This window comes from Podarcis melisellensis, assembly GCF_964234715.1.
Source record: "Podarcis melisellensis genome assembly, chromosome: 17".
NCBI lineage: Eukaryota > Metazoa > Chordata > Lepidosauria > Squamata > Lacertidae > Podarcis > Podarcis melisellensis.
This window is the reverse complement of record NC_138534.1, coordinates 15,368,841-15,386,281: the sequence shown is the minus strand read 5'-3', so window position 1 is coordinate 15,386,281 and position 17,441 is coordinate 15,368,841. Positions and strand designations below refer to the sequence as shown.

The window sequence follows — 17,441 nt, the reverse complement described above, 5'->3', positions numbered from 1 at the left end:
AAAGACGTCTCTGTGTGAGTCAGAGGGGCCAGGATGCGTTTCTTGCCTGTAACTGCCCTTGCTTGCTTGCTTGCTACTGATCAGTGCCTGATTTACCTATAAGCTAAACAGGCTATAGCTTAGGACCCCACTCTCTTGGGGCCCCCAAAAAATTTAAAGGAAAATAAACCTGGATGTACATTTCCAATATATAAGATAAAAAACAAATAGTATAAAACCTACATACAGCAACAGTGTTTTGTGTTGTGAAAGCTCCTATTTGTTATGTGCAAATGGCTTTAGATACCTATTAGGTCCATAAATTACCATATAGCATATATTCAACACAAAAAACAGCGACAAATTGTTGTTGACAAAGGACAGCTGGACATAGAAAGGGCCCTATTACCTTAGCTTAGGTAAAGGTAAAGGGACACTTGACCAGTAGGTCCAGTCGTGACCGACTCTGGGGTTGCGGCACTCATCTTGCTTTATTGGCCGAGGGAGCCGGCGTACAGCTTCCAGGTCATGTGGCCAGCATGACTAAGCCGCTTCTGGTGAACCAGAGCAGCGCATGGAAACGCCGTTTACCTTCCCGCCAGAGCGGTACCTATTAATCTACTTCCACTTTGACGTGCTTTTGAACTGCTAGGTTGGCAGGAGCAGGGACCGAATAATGGGAGCTCACCCTGTCACAGGGATTCGAACCGCCGACCTTCTGATCGGCAAGTCCTAGGCTCTGTGGTTTAACCCACAGCACCACCCACGTCCCTAGCATTACCTGCATTTACCTATAAGCTAAACAAGCTATAGCTTAGGACCCCTCTCTCTTGGGGGCTACAAAAAAATTTAAAGGAAAAAAACTGGGTGTATATTTCCAACATCTAACTTAAAAAACAAATAAAATAAAATGTACATACAGCAACAGTGTTTTTTGTTGTGTCGGCTCCTATTTGTTATTTGCATATGGCTTTAGATACCTATGAGGTCCATAAATTCCATATAGCATATATTCCACACAAAAAAGAGTGACAAATTGTTGTGGACAAAGGACAGCTGGACATATAAAGGGCCCCATTACCTTCCGTAGCTTAGGGCCTCATCAAACCGAAATCCGGCCCTGGGGTCCCTCTTAAAGTGAGGGATCTCTTTGGCCCCATACTGCTATGCACTGTCAGGCATGAGTGTAGCCTTGGGGGGAACTTTTTATGGGGGGGGGACACAAAACCGAGTTACCTGCTACGCAATTGGTCAGTTAGTTAAGTATTTTTATTTATTTACTTGATTTGGGGGGCAGCTGCCTCCCCAGCTATGCCCATAGTATCAGGAGTTGTAATAATAGGCAGGGGTGCCAGCTTGAATAAAATGTTAGAGGGCCACGCAAGCTCCACACTGCATAATCGATCACATAATGCAGTGCACACACACAATTTCAATGGAAATACCCATCAACTTTTTTGGGAGGGTGAACTCCTCAAATATATATTTTGGGGGAGGGTGAAGGTCCACTGGCCCCTAGGAGTTGGCTCCTATGATAGAGAGTGTCTTCGGAACCTGAAGTTTGGGACAGGACAAGATTTGCTGCATCTCTGGTGGCTTCAAAAACTGTGTGCTTTTGTTTCTCAGGATGACTCCAAGCTGAGACTGACAGGTGTCATTTGCTTTTAGGAGATGGTTCTTAAATTTGTTTTAAAATAGCTGACCTTTTTGTTCCAGGACATGGCATTTCCAGGGAGCTTTGAACTATTAGAACATGACATGCGAACTTCAAGGAAGTGTCCTCTTCTTTGGACTTGCGGACCACCCCTTTGGTTTCTTGCAGAGATTCTAATAAGGGGTTAATTTCTGCTGTGTACAGTGTCTTCTTCTCTGGTGTTTACAGAGGAGTTTTAGAGACTCTGTCCAGTTCCTGCATCTTGGTTTCTGAGTGCAAATAAGTGATAGCAAAGTTGTTGGTTTTTAATTTTGAAAACTGGCTTTCTGTCTGTATGTGTTTAATGCCTAAATTCAGGATATGGTTATCCTCTTCAGTTAGAAGCAGAAGTTTCAAAAACTGCAGAATTTGGTGTAGCATTTCAGGGAAACTTGCCACTTTTATTTGCTGCAAATGAGTGTTGAGGATAGAGCTGTGTGTCCATCTCACTTGAGCGAATTTAGCAAAGCAGGTAAATTACCTTCTCTTTAGACCCAGCAAGGGCTGAAGTGGCTGGAAAGTGGAAGGGAAGAAACAGGACTCGTTTTGTGTCCAGCAGCTAACAGCAGAACTTGAAACTGATGTCGAAAACAGGAGGTGTTGCCAGATTAGCTGGTTTTCTTTGGAAACAATGAAACCTGAAAATTTCAAAAATAAACATTTTAAAAATATAAACACATTTCAATGCCACTTCACTTTTCCCAGTGTCATTGAAAATGTTTTATTATTCAATATGCTAAAAGTACCTATATCTTGGTGGGTTGCGCCAGGCTGGATTATGCCAGCATCCTCTGAATTTCAAATACAGTCTTTGCAAATGCCACTGTGTAAATGGAGATGGGCTGCTTTCTCTGCCTGTACCACAAGAATCATAAATTTGGCATATCCCAGTCCCCAGAGTTCCAAAATAAAACCCCTAGTGTGAATTCTGCCAGATTCTATTTTTGTCCTTTGTTTTAAATATAGGTCACATTCACTTCCTAGAAGTACACCAATAGATTGCTGACTCTGCCATCTTAAATACAGTAGGCCTGCAACTTATGTGGGGGCTATGTTCTGGGGATCATGTGTATAGCCAAAACTGAGTAAAGTCAAAACCCATTGGGTTCAATGGTGGGTGGGATTGTCAAAGTCATTTTTCCCAGAACCCCTTTCCCCTTTCTGCCCCTTTTTAATTTTTAAAAATATCTTTGCCACTTGTGTAAAGCTGAAAGCACACACAGTTCTCAAACCTTTCTTGGATAGTTTTCCAGTTTGGCTGCAATAATAACAGCTAAAACCTAAAAATTCAGTATACTGAACAATTGCATTTATCAGCACGCCATGATTGCATTTTGGTGCACAAGTTAATAAATAGAAATTGAATGTTGGAGTGGAGGTTAGTAGAGTTGTTAAGAATGCAGTGTTGCATGGCTAGTGACATGATTGATTTTTTAGCTTTGAGTCTGAATTGCTCCATATTACATGGAAGTAGGTTTCCAAGCTCTTTTACAAGCAATTCTGTCTTAATTTTGGACCCAAGATATGAGCCCCCTGGTACTGCATTGACTCTAAGTCTAAAGTCAATTTAGAGTCAGTTTATCCCACTGATGATAAACATCAGCCAAGCTTACATTGTATCTGCTTCAGTGTTTTCCTGTTTTTTCTTAACAACAAATACAGTTGTCAACAAAACTGGGGAGAAAACTAGCGAAAAGGCACAAACATTTGTAAAACCTATGAAACACTGACTTTGAATAACGAACAGTGAAAGAATGCACAGTAAAGCTATGCTGTTGATGCCTTAAATGAACCACCCCAGTTCTGCCACCAGAAAACCTTCCCTGTGCAGTAATTTACCAAGGAAGACTAGGTAAAAATATATACATTTCTAAGTTTTGATATATAAGGACACAAACAGATGTCCTGTCCCTCTGGGGGACACCCAAGGGGGCATGGGATACAGCAGATCTCCTTCTTTGCTGGTGAAGAGGTTCACCCTCACCTGCCTTTCTGTACCACCTGTGGAAAGGTATATCACTCTCAGTGCTCCAAGAGCAGAGAGAGAGAGAGAAAAGGGGGCACATTGGGAAATAGTGGGAAAGGCCTAGAGCTGGCATACTGGTTTTTCTTTCATGGGGAACCAGTGAGAGGAAAAAATATTAAAGAAAGGGATGGAGTGGCACAGGATGGTCAAAAGAAGGCAAAGAGCTGTCCCTTTCCCCTTCTACCTTTGTAGCACAAGCTCAGCAGGAGTCAATTGTAATAAACCTATTGTTATTATTTTATAAAAAAATAAAATATAGGTGTGGGGACCAAACCCCTGCTCAACATGGATAAAGTGCTCTATTCCTGTTGTCTCTAGTTCAGGCAACCCCAAACTCGGTCCTCCAGATGTTATGGGACTACAATTCCCATCATCCCTGACCACTGCTGTTAGCTAGGGATGATGGGAATTGTAGTCCCAAAACATCTGGAGGGCCGAGTTTGGGGATGCTTCTGCCATGGAATGTCCCATACCTACCCCACATCGGGTTGTCCAGCTATAAAGTACTGGAGAGCAAGTTCAACAGTTACAAAGTAGGGCCTTCTCTGTATTGGCATCCCATATTGTTGCCATGTATCTTTAAAGGTAAAGGACCCCTGACAGTTAAGTCCAGGCGCAAACGACTCAGGGGTTGAGGTGCTCATCTCGTTTACTGGCCGAGGGAGCTGGCATTTACAGATGTGGACAGCATGACTAAGCCGCTTCTGGAGAAATCAGAGCAGCGCACGGAAACACAGTTTACCTTCCTGCTGGAGTGGTACCTATTTATCTACTTGCACTTTGATGTGCTTTCGAACTGCTAGGTTGGCAGGAGCTGGGACCGAGCAACAAGGATTTGAACCACCGACTTTCCGATCCACAAGCCCAAGACTCAGTGGTTTAGACCACAGCGCCACCCGCGTCCCCCCTCATGTATCTTAGGGGGTACCAAATAATTATACACAGCAGTAGGGTCTCCTGAGAACTCACTCTCTCTTTTTCAATGATCAGCCAAGTAGAGGAAAAGCTCAACTACATATCAGGTTTACTGAGGCAAACAGAAAAATCACTGTTCCGCAAGTAGGTACCGGTACTGTTGTTGAAAACATCTATATACAAATATATATATATGCGCAAGGCTGTTATCACTCTGTAGTCTGTGTAGCTTCCAAATGATGGCATAGGGGCAGGCAGGTAAGTGGAACTGCAGTGTGGATGGGCAGGCTGCCCATGCAAACTGTTTAATAGAAGTAGGGGGCACTTCAGAGCATGGTTTTACCAAACTGTTCTCTGAAGCAGCTCTCTCTCCTTTAAAAAGGGTTGGGGCAAGGTGTGAGCGGGGCGGGTGAGGTGTAAATGAACAGGTATAAAGGGAGGAGGGGTTGGCCTGGGGTGGGGGAAGGCGGTGTCAGCAAAGGGAAAGGTGAGCAGGGGTGGCAGTCCCTAGTATTTAATATTGTATTAGTTGTATTTGAGGGAAATTTGTAATTGTTGCTGCCACTCCCCAATTACAATGCATACAGCCTGGTAAAGATGAAGTACAGTGGTACCTCGGGTTACAGACGCTTCAGGTTACAGTCTCCGCTAACCCAGAAATAGTACCTTGGGTTAAGAACTTTGCTTCAGGATGAGAACAGAAATCGTGCTCCGACGGCGCAGCGGCAGCCGGAGGCCCCATTAGCTAAAGTGGTACCTCAGGTTAAGAACAGTTTCAGGTTAAGAACGGACCTCCAGAATGAATTAAGTTCTTAAGCCGAGGTACCACTGTACAGTGGTACCTCGGTTTACAAACTAAATCCATTCTGGAAGTCTGTTCTTAAACCAAAGCGTTCTTAAACCAAGGCGTGCTTTCCTATAGCAGCGGGGGACTCAATTTACACTCAACAGGAAGTGAAACATGTTCAGGCAGCATTATTAATCCAAAGTTGTTCATAAGCTAAGCTGTTCTTAAACCAAGGTAACACTGTAGTGATCAGCGTGACAACTGTGTTTGTCTTGAGATCTGAGATCGTGCTCATGTCACATAACAGCAGTTACCCAGCCCCTGAGATCAACAAAGGCAAACTTCTTGTTGTTGTACCGCTAGCAGGTGCCCCAGCTGTGGAATTTACTCTGCCTGGAGGTACAATTGGTCCCTACACTATTGGACTTCTGGCATTAGGTTAAGATGGTATCTGTTAACCCAGGCCTTTGATAAAGCTTAACTTTCAGCCGTGCCTTCCTCACAAGGTTGTTGTGTGATAAAACAAAAGGTGGCGGGGGGACATGTATGCTGCATTGAATTTCTTGGAAGAAAGACAAGATACAAGTGTTAGCCATATATATATAAAATATATCTAGTGCAGTCATTCTGGGGGCAGGAGAGCCCCATATTTTTTCTCTTGTTCTGTTTGTGGAGGCTCTGCACAATCTGGTTTTTAAATTGAAAGGGGAATTGTGATTCCTAAATAGGGGCTATTTGGATGTAAGGTTTACTTTTCCTAATAAAACGCACTGGACATCTAAAAGATGAAGTTAGTTTTATAATCCCAGGGAAGTGAAGGTTGCATGGTATTTATTATAAACTGTGCAGGCTGCAGTAAATATTATGGGCCGTGATTCTTAGTTATCCTCTTGTGAGGAGGATTTTTTTCTTCTTCCAGGGTATCAAGTACTCCTGTAGCCTCTCCTGTTTTGTTTTCAAATGAGTTTTTCATTTCGTGAAAGCAGAATGTTGAGCTGGGTTGTGTCATTGTGTTTCCCATGGGTATAATTTACACGTACTTGATGTCATTTTAGTATTCTCTACAAGGTAGTTCCCTCTGCTTAGTCATGGAATCTCCGCTGCCCAGATGTTGCTTCAGGGAAATGGATCATAGCTTAGCTCGGGGGGGGGGGCTGTAGAATATCCTGCAGATGCAATGGGGCACAAACAAATCTAATTTAATTAACTTTTCTTGTTTTCTCAAAACTGAAAGTGAAGCTAGTGTGAGAACCCGCCCCTCCTGGTTACTCTTATTTGTTTTCGAGTCATCTCCAGATTATTATTTTTTAAAAAACATAATTAAATCCGATCGCTTTGATATCCTTCTTACTGTAAGGTTACACTTCTTGAGAATAGTGTCGGATTGCATGGGTGAAATGCCACATCTTAAGTAATAAGATGTGAAAAGGTAGTAAAACATGACCACTCTGCCTGGTTGCTAACTGCATCATCAAAATATGTTTAGAATTTTATTTTTTAAAAAATGTATTACTGTGCTGCTAGGACAGTTGGAAGCTTGTGAGCATGGTAGGCCTTAAAAGAGGGTGGTTAGAATCTGTGGCTGTCCGGTTTTGCTAGAGTCTAGCTCCTTTCATCCATGGTGACTGGATGTGCTCACTGGGGCTGCTGGAACCTGGAGTTGGAGAACACCAGGGAGGCTTCAGGTTCTGAACCTTAAAATCTCAAATCGATAGTTGGCTGGTGGGTAAGGTAGAAGGCAGTTCTCATTTGTATGGCCAAAAGCTTTAATTAGTGCGGCTAAAATGTCACATTTGTTCACTTTTAAAATCTGCTTTTGGTTTTTGCAGTGTGCAATTAAAAACACAAATACTTAACTTTCCTTCTGACAACGGGTGGTAGCCTTCCTTTGGGAAAATAGCAAACGCTTGGTCCAGCATGGAGTTTGAAAACTTCGGTTGCATACTTCCGAAGGGAAAAGGTTTGCTCCGAGCTGTCTTAAGTGCTGAAGAAGAAACAGCTGGTGCACAGCTGGGTCATGCTACCTGATCGTCAAGAATACCTCTGTTTCAACCTATGTAAATATGAGACTTTTATTGTTGGAGAAGTTTGTCTGTGTTGTGTGTGTGTGTGTGTGTGTGAGAGAGAGATGGTGTATTAATTTTTTTGTCTAGATTCTGGTAAAGGGACCCCTGCCCATTAGGTCCATTCGTGACTGACTATGGGGTTGCACGCTCATCTTGCTCTATAGGCCGAGGGAGCCGGCGTACAATATCCGGGTCATGTGGCCAGCATGACTAAGCTGCTCCTGGCAAACCAGAGCAGCGCACTGAAACACCGTTTACCTTCCCGCCAGAGCGGTACCTATTTATCTACTTGCACTTTGATGTGCTTTCGAACTGCTAGGTTGGCAGGAGCAAGGACCGAGCAACGGGAGCTAACCCCATCGCGGGGATTCAAACCACCGACCTTCTGATCGGCAAGTCCTAGGCTCTGTTGTTTAACCCACAGCGCCACTCGCGTCCCACACTTTTTGAGTTAGCGCTGTGTTAAAAAGCCATTCCGTCATTCTGCGTGCAGGCTTCTACAAATAACACTCATCGTAACAAGTGTGGCACTGCCACTCTAGTGAGTGTGATGAGTGGAAAGCCTTCCTGCAAACTTTGAAGTGGCAGAGGCAGGTGAAGGTCATCAATGCAGCTTCAATGTTGGGAGGATAGCTGGTGAAAGTGGTTTCAAGCATGCTCTCCATCTCGATTTTCCACATACCGCTGAGCCCTAACTCCCTGTAAAGACTGACACAATCGCCTCCTTTTTTTAATCACAAGAAGAGGAGAAAAAGAGATGAAGAAGGGGTCTGTAAGCCTCTCCTATGAACATGGGCTAAATCCTGAATGGCCTGCTCCTCCCTTTTCCACAAGAAATGTTGCCAGAGATTCCTTTGCTGTTGGGTGGAGATTATTGACGTCATACAGCTGGCAGGTGGAATGAGCACAGTTTTTGGCTTGAGTAAGTAGGACCAGCCAAAAACTCCAAGTGCATGTAGGTACATACAATTGAGATTACAAGCATAGAAAACTAAGGAGGTTTTTTGTGTGTGTGTTTTTAGAGTGAGTAAGCAGGAACTTCAGGATTGAATAAAGTCAGGTAGACTGAATGGTCACTGAATGCCTTGTTTCCCTGTAGTCTTCTATGGTGGCTCAAAGCACATTGAGGATTGCGCTCAATGATAATCACTGGGAATATTGTTGACAGGATCAGCAGGACTTAGTCACAAAATGCTTGTCATCTTCAAGAACCACCCTCCGTCACTACAGAATTTTGAATGCCCGTATTAAAGTTAAAATACCTTTCTGTAACCTTTGATGCCAGGTGCACCTAATTCACTTCCAATTCATGTTCAGCGGTTTCATAGGTGAGGTGCCGCTACTATCCTTATTTGTTGCAGCAGTTTCTACAACAGGAGGTAACTTTGTTTTTTAACATACAGTGGTACCTCTGGTTGCGAACGGGATCCGTTCCGGAGGTCCATTCACAACATGAAAAGAGAGCAACCTGCAGCGGCACGCCTGTGCACGTGCGGGTTGCGATTCGCCACTTCTGTGCATGCGCGTGACACCATTTTGTGCTTCTGTGCATGTGCGAGTGGCGAAACCCAGAAGTAACCCTTTCCAGACAAAGTTGTGTATAGAGCCAGTGTGGTGTAGTGGTTAAGAGTGGTGGACTCGTAATCTGGGGAACCGGGTTTGCGTCTCCGCTCCTCCACATGCAGCTGCTGGGTGACCTTGGGCCAGTCACACTTCTTTGAAGTCTCTCAGCCCCACTCACTTCACAGAGTGTTTGTTGTGGGGGAGGAAGGGAAAGGAGAATGTTGGCTGCTTTGAGACTCCTTCGGGTAGTGATAAAGCGGGATATCAAATCCAAACTCTTCTTCTTCTTATAGATCATGTGCCCAGACATTATTTGTACATAAATCCAGTTACAGATAGGTAGCCGTGTTGGTCTGCCATAGTCAAAACAAAAAAATCCTTCTAGTAGCACCTTAAAGACCAACTAAGTTAGTACTTGGTATGAGCTTTCATGTGCATGCACACTTCTTCAGATACACTGTGTATCTGAAGAAGTGTGCATGCACACGAAAGCTCATACCAAGTACTAACTTAGTTGGTCTTTAAGGTGCTACTGGAAGGAATTTTTTTTGTTTTGTACATAAAGGTATGCATGTCATTGTTGCTTTACACAAAATGCTACGTTTGTGTTAGCAGTGATGCAAGCCCAAGCCTTGTCCCCATGTTTCTCTTTTATAAGGTGTACAAACTGGAGTACAAAGAACACATTCCTGGTCATTTGTGAGAGTCTCTTTCGTAACCAGTCTTTTATTCAGCGAGACATTTTTAAAATCTCTTCTATTTTTTCAAAGGTTTTAATTCTGGATTGTGTGTGATTATATGCAGTGTTCATACTTCACCTACTCATTAAGGATGAAGCTATAGTTGTGGGCAATTGCTTGGATAGGAAAATAATACACAGGCTGTGCAGAATACTTATTACGTACTTTCACTAACAGGGAATTTAGGGCATCATATGGATGCAGTCCTGTTCTGAAGGATATCCCATTTTTGCCATCTTCCCCTCTTTAGCCAACCTTGACTATTGTGCTACTTGGGACAAGCTCCCTCTTTACCATTTCATTCAGGGAATTGTGCTGTTTGGCCAAAAGCAGAGCAAAGAGCCTAGAGTGTCAGGATAAATGACAAAGCAAGCAACTATTGAGATAAGCACAAGGATAGCCTTCCAATTATGCACAGTTTATGTATTAAAAGTTTGCACACACAAAATGGGTCATGTGTTTGGTTCCTAAGAATGAAGTCAACTCTGAGAATGCCTATCACACATGTGGTGGTTGAAAAAGCTCTTATTGATCCTTCAAAGGCTTGAAGCAGAGCTTAGTATGACAGATATGATGAATCACAAAGGAACTATTGGCTCAGAAGGAACATATGGAGCTTGTATTTGGACCTTGGAGGCTGGAGTAATGAAGAGCAAGTCACAGATGGAGACTATCTGGACAGCTCCCCAAGGAAAAACATGCAAAGAAGGTTTGGGGGTGATAGAGTACTGTCAATAGCCCTGTAAATGAATATTGATGTACATTCCTTTCCCGTATTTGTTGAGGGTGGAATGGAACTGAACCATGGTGCTGCCTGACGAGAAAAGCCATCAGCCAATCATGGGATGATGGGTAATTTGCTATTTTAACATTTTAAACTTGGAGCAGATGTTGGATTCTTGACAAAGACAGATGGAGCACCTTCAATTGATGTATCTGCCGTTTTACTCCCACCGCTATTCTAATACACGGCAGTCTACAATCCTTACCCCTAACGCGGCATTGCAAAGTTACAGTACAATGAGTTTGTAATGTCAAGTACCAGGTGAGAAAAATCGACCCATTATTTAACTTGTCTGTTTGACAAATGTATCAAGCAAAGACCACACAGATGGAAACGTGTGATCTGGCATTGCCATGGTTAAGGAGATAAAAAAAAAAAATAAAGCGTGAACTTGCTTAAGAATGATGTTGTAGCAAAACAGCTATGGTGTGATGCCCAAAGCTCCCAGTTCAAATCTTACTTTGGGCAAGTAGTGATTCTTTCATGCTCAGTTCCCTGGGTGTGATATAGAAAAAAATAAAACTGGTCTTGCTTGCATAGTTGTTGTGAGGAATAGTCAGGTAAAGATAAAACATGCACAGATTACTTGAAGTTTGAAAAAGAAGTAGACCAAACGAGGAAAGGAACTATCAGAATAGTCTAGGTTTGATTTTTCTTAATGTTATCTAGGATTTCTGTAAGTGTTGCTTTGAATCCCCTTCTTTGGAGGAATAGATAACTGAATGGATGCCACTACAGATACTGATAAAAATGTAGTTTGTGAAGGATGTCTTTTTATAATTTTTGATTTAATAAATTTGCATATGAATAAAATAATGGTACCACAGGATAAATCATTTTTATTTATTGGATTATGTCTTGAGAGGCACCATCCTTAGAGAGAAGAGCAATGGAATGTGACCTGCAACCCACCTATTTTTTTTATAAGTCCACATATTAAAATAATTAACAGTTCCGTAAAACTGTGCAGCCTGGTTCACCAAGGACACCTTTTCATGAAAAGGCTTTAACTGATTTATAGTTAGGCTAATTCGTGTCACAGCCTTAACTTTCCCCGTTATAACTGAGACTTCCGTGTAACCCTCATGCTTTGATGCTTGCTGTGGGTTTAACCACAGAGCCAAGGACTTGCTGATCGGAAGGTCGGCGGTTCGAATCCCCGCGATAGGGTGAGCTCCCGTTGCCCGGTCCCTGCTCCTGCCAACCTAGCAGTTTGAAATCACCTCAAAGTGCAAGTAGATAAATAGGTACCGCTCCGGCGGTGAAGGTAAACGGCGTTTCCTTGCGCTGCTCTGGTTCACCAGAAGCGGCTTAGTCATGCTGGCCACATGACCCAGAAGCTGTACACCGGCTCCCTCGGCCAATAAAGCGAGATGAGCGCCGCAACCCCAGAGTCGGCCACGACTGAACCTAATGGTTAGGGGTCCCTTTACCTTTGCCTAACATCTTGAAAATCAAGAGAGGTGTGAATATATAGTTCTCATGTTCAACAAGGAATCATTGCTTTGAATTGGAGCGAATTGGAGCCGCAACTTATAGAATCTTAAGTTGAAAAGGGACCTTGTGGGGGCCTCTAGTCCATCCCAAATGAGTGCAGTGCAAGATGAAACTAAAGGTTCCTGACACACAATACCCAGGAAAGAGGCCAATCGCTATGTGCTTCAGTGCTGCTGAATTATCTTAAAACCTGCTATTAATTCAGTTAACATAGCAACACTTCAAGCTTTGCTTTCAGCTATTAGGAGCTTTAGGACCAGTTTTCTCTTGCCCCCTGGGATAACTCCATAAAACCTTGTTGCTGCAGTTTGAGCCTTTACTGGTGTATTTTATTCACTGGGGCTACAAACCTGTACCCACTAACTTGGGAATATGCTGCATTGAACTCCACAGGATATGCTTTTGAGTAGACATATATAGGACTGTAGAGGAGGAACTGGAAAAATGCTTTTTCTTAAAAAAAAAAAAAAATCTAATGATTTAGAAATGTCCCCATGGAGGCCTGGTAGTGTGTTTGCATTTTGCAGCTATACAACAATTTGTTCTCAGCCAATGAAATGTTAATTTCAGTATTGCCTATTGGTCTGTTTGGTTTTTCTTTCTTCAAAAGCTAATATTAATTATTTGGCTCATCTATTTTGCCATTTGTCAGAATCCCTGTGTTGTAAAACATGTGCTGCTACTTCCAAAAGAGCAGTTGATTAAGTCTTTTATAGCAAAAACAAAAGTGACTTGTCGACCCTTGAAGGCTAGCAAAGAAATTTATTATGGCATAGACTTTCATGGAATCATAGAATTGTAGAGTTGGTGGGACCCCAAGAGTCATCTAGACCAACCCCCTGCAATCCAGGAATCTCAGCTAAAGCATCCAAGACAGATGGCTATTCAACCTCTGCAATGAAGGAGAGTCCACAACTTCCCAAGGAAGTCCATTACACTGCCAAACAGCTCTTGTTGTTCTAGCCAGCTGGACAGCTGCTGCAAGAAGCAGCAGATCTATATAGCATGGCAGCTGCTGTTCCTTTAAAGAAACCAGCATATTGCTAGATCTTCCATCTTCTATGCTTGGGGGTCTGGTTTAAAAAATATTTGAAGTGTAAATAAAAAGTTATCCTTAAAATGTTTTTGTTTTTGTTTTGGTGCTCATCAATGCCTGTAGCTGTTTATTTTGTATCAGATTATTTTCAACTGGTGTTACTTTGTTGTTCCATTCAGTTGCATTGTGCTTGGTGATTGGGTAAGAGTCTAAGGGAAGGTAGCATTTGCTGGAGTGAAAAATGGTCATTTATTTAGCAACAGCCTATTTATTATATGTTAAATGGTGGGAAAATGCTATGGTGCCCAGGTCGCTGGCAAATAATGAGAGACAGTTGTCCCATCTCTTGGCTCCCACCTCCCAAAAACCCATATGCTCAAAGTCAGCTGATATTTCATATATAGTTCACCTTCATTGTGGTTTGAATCCATAGTGCATCTTTTAATAGGTGCATCCCAGTGTTAATTGATGTTATATGCCATGGAGACCAATGGGACAAATTTGTGATGACAGATAACATTTAGGACAACCTTGGGTCTACAGCTGTTTTCGGACTACAGTTTCCACCATCCCTGACCACTGGTCTTGCTAGCTAGGGATGATGGGAGTTGTCGTCCAAAAATAGCTGCAGACCCACGATTGGAAAACAGTGACTTGGGGCATTGCTAGAGCACTAAGACTAGATGCACCTATAACTTTGTTTCTGTGCCATTCTTTGCAACAAAATGAGAGTGGAGATGTCCCTAAAAACGTGTTCCTCCTTACTTTGTATGTAGATAGTCAGCCTTCCTCCTTGAGTAATTCTGTGTTTCTCTGTGATGCTGTCTGCAAATAGTGCAAACCTTCGAAATTCATACACAGAACCTGACCTTTTATGGACATACTAATGTGTCCCGTGTGTATTTAATCTTTTGAAGAAGAAACTCTCATGTAGGCACTATTGGCAAAGGAATACAAGTGTGAGTCAGAAAGCTTAAAATGGAGAGTTATCTCTTTTTTCAGAAGGGAGGAGTGATAAATGAGCATTTGTTTCCTGACAGTTACAGATCTCCTGTTTCTTGACAAACTGCTTGTGATCCCCCACACTTGACTATTAGTTCAAATTAACTCCCTGCAACACTCCCCACCCAACACACATGCACACACATCAAATATATAACAATTATATTATATTTGTAAATATTTATATTGTATAAATATGAACTAAGGGAAAGAATAAAACAAAAATTGTGTGCCGAACAGTGGCAAATAATTTCCTATGAAATATTTTCCTGTAATCAGTTCATCCTATGCTTGGACTTGAGAGTATTTCAAAGCCTCCTTTTCATTGAGGATGCAATGCTTTTATACTATTCAGTAAAAGATTTTCCTGTTTGATGGGAAGTTAATTTGTTGCTTTCGTTCATGCACCTGTAAATAATATTTCAATTTGGCCATTAGTATGAATCGTCGCTTTCCCTCAGGATTCTCTTAGTGCTGACGTGTTTTTGTTTCCATCATTATATGACATTTACTCCTTATTCTCCTGTTTTACTGATACTTCCATGTGATTCAGTAAAAAACCAAACAAGTGCTGGCACCATAGGGGACAACTTCAGACATCCTGCACAAACCATGTAATTCTGGGGGCTGGGAACCCACAAAGTCAACAGAAACAGCTAGCAGGCGGCAGCGGTGCTGCCTCTGAGTCAACAGTTCAGCTCCGCCTTCCCCGGCCAGCAAGCAAGGCACCCATTTCCGTGGGGGCTCAGACATGGAAGCAGTGTCTGCCTTCGAGCCAAAGCCCCTCCCCATGGAAAAGGGTGTCTCCTTTGCTGTGGATAGGAAGAGGAGTAATCCCTGCCGGCCACCGAAACGTGGATGTCACACACACAGGCCTGCATGTAGTGCGTGTGATGTCATGCGCACTATGTGCAGGCGTGTGCATGTGACCTCACACGTATGTGTTACAGCAATGGACACCCACAATCCTGAGGATGAGATCACTGGCACTCTGCATAGATCCCAAGATTTTCCTTGTATCTTTGTGTGTGTGCGTGTGTGTGTGTTTTAAGAAATAACTCTGAGTTGCTTTGTGCTTTGATCTGTGATCTTGGTTCTGAACCACTCTATATAAAACAGAAGTATAGCTTTTCCCAGTGTAATAAAGGTAAAGGTAAAGGGACCCTTGACCATTAGGTCCAGTCGTGGCCAACTCTGGGGTTGCGGCGCTCATCTCGCTTTATTGGCCGATGGAGCCGGCGTACAGCTTCTGGGTCATGTGGCCAGCATGACTAAGCCGCTTCTGGCAAACCAGAGCAGCGCACGGAAACGCCGTTTACCTTCCCGCCCGAGCGGTACCTATTTATCTACTTGCACTTTGACGTGCTTTCGAACTGCTAGGTTGGCAGGAGCAGGGACCGAGCAATGGGAGCTCACCCCGTCGTGGGGATTCGAACAGCCAACCTCCTGATCAGCAAGCCCTAGGCTCTGTGGTTTAACCCACAGCATCACCTGCGTCCCTCCCAGTGTAATAGTAATGTAAATTACAGAACAATCTATCCCCCTGATCTGCCGTGCTGGGTGGCATTTGGCTGGGGAAGACATTTTCCTTATCTTACCCCTCCTGGCTCCACCAGGTTCTGCTCTTGATGGGAGCCCCTACTGTGGTTGAGAAGTGCCCCAATAGCAGGTAGAAACCTATCATCATCACCATCATCTTAAGTAGTGGTAGCCAATGGAACCTACCAAATGGGTCATTGGGGGGCAGGAAGCATGTGAGGTGGCGTGTGATCTGCTGGATCCCCGTGGAGGCTGTGTCTTACAGGGAATCTAAAAATGGCTATGCCTCTTTTTTCTGTTTTGGAAGAAGTGGATGAAATTTGTATGCACAGGAGCCCCTCTAGGGTAGGCAATGCAAACACCTTTCACCCTGTCTCATCTGGAGAGGTTAAGCTCTTTCCTCAAAACAGACTCTTACCCTGAGGAGAATTGAGAACAGGCACCCACACACCTGATGCTCATTGTTTGGGAGCACCCCAAACAATCACATAAAAGCAGAACGAGTCTCATTGAAAGAACAATAATGCCACAAGAAAAATAAATAAATCAAACTAATCTGCAGACTGTTTTGGTCTAAGCATCTTGTCCTTAAGACAGCAGTTAGAACAATTCTTGTGCAGCTACATCTTTTCATGAACCTCCCTGCTATGATGCTGATTGTCTATCATTTATGAAAATTTCACCCATTACTTTCCTAAAGGGTTTTATTAGAGAATCTGCAAATGTTTTTTTTAATACATTAATGGCACCAGGCAGAGGGCCTTCTTGGTGGTGGTGCCCGCCCTGCGGAACGCCCTCCCACCAGATGTCAAGGAAATAAACAACTATCTGATTTTTAGAAGACATCTGAAGGCAGCCTTGTACAGGGAAGTTTTTAATGTTTGATGTTTTATAGTGTTTTTAATATTCTGTTGGAAGCCGCCCAAAGTGGCTGGGGAGGCCCGACCAGATGGGTGAGGTATGATTATTATTATTATTATGGCAGTCTAATGGCCACTAATATTTTTCCCCTGAAGCAAAAGTATCCAGGGCCTGTTGATTCTCTTAGCCTAGTTTTTAGCTGGAAAAAAATTAAATTATTTACTTTTTATCAGGTTTATTTATAAAGTTTTGGAATAATACATCAGTAATCCACTCAGTGTGTTGACTAATGCCTCTTTTTAATGGTGGAATCTGCTTTTATATATGTTGTTATTTCAATTGATAAGAAAGCAACTTTCCATCTTTGTTTCCCCAGTCAAATGTTCTGTAGCAAAATGTAATTGATTGTCTGAATTTTATAGGCTTCTAATAACTGACTGCTTTGGGGTTTTCTGCATATACTTAATTTGCTAACAGCACTGTTGTTTCCCCAAATTAAGACTCTAACTTCATTCTCTATCTTTAATAAAAATTTTGCCCATGTTCTATACTGCTCCTGCTGTTTTCTGAAGTGGCAAAGTGTTATTGATAGTGAAAGGATCCATTAATTCAGCTTGCATTTCCCTATTACTTCCGGGTTTAATAAGAAAAACTCAACCTCCTTTCTCCCCATTAAATAATTCCACTGAAATCAGGTTATGGTCTGCATATGTCACTGTTTCAATTTTAACTTGATTTGCTTTTTACATTAAAGTAGGTGTTATCCAGAACACTTCTATTTTAGTGTATGTGTTAAAATATGTAGAATAAAAGGTATAATCCTCCATTTGTGTTCATGGTGCCTCCAAATACTGTTCAACATTAACACCTCCATATATTTATGAAGTATTTCAGGTAATATTCTAGAGCAGTTATTTTTATCCTTACATTTATCCTTGGCAGGGTTCAATATC

At 42.6% G+C, this 17,441-nt stretch overlaps 1 protein-coding gene across 2 annotated transcripts in view; it reads left to right on the top strand.

The window, feature by feature from the left end:
* The window catches only part of ADAMTSL1 (ADAMTS like 1), a 465,616-nt gene that overhangs the window by 752 nt on the left and 447,423 nt on the right, over nt 1–17,441 (top strand). The gene's annotated exons all lie outside the window — the stretch shown is intronic.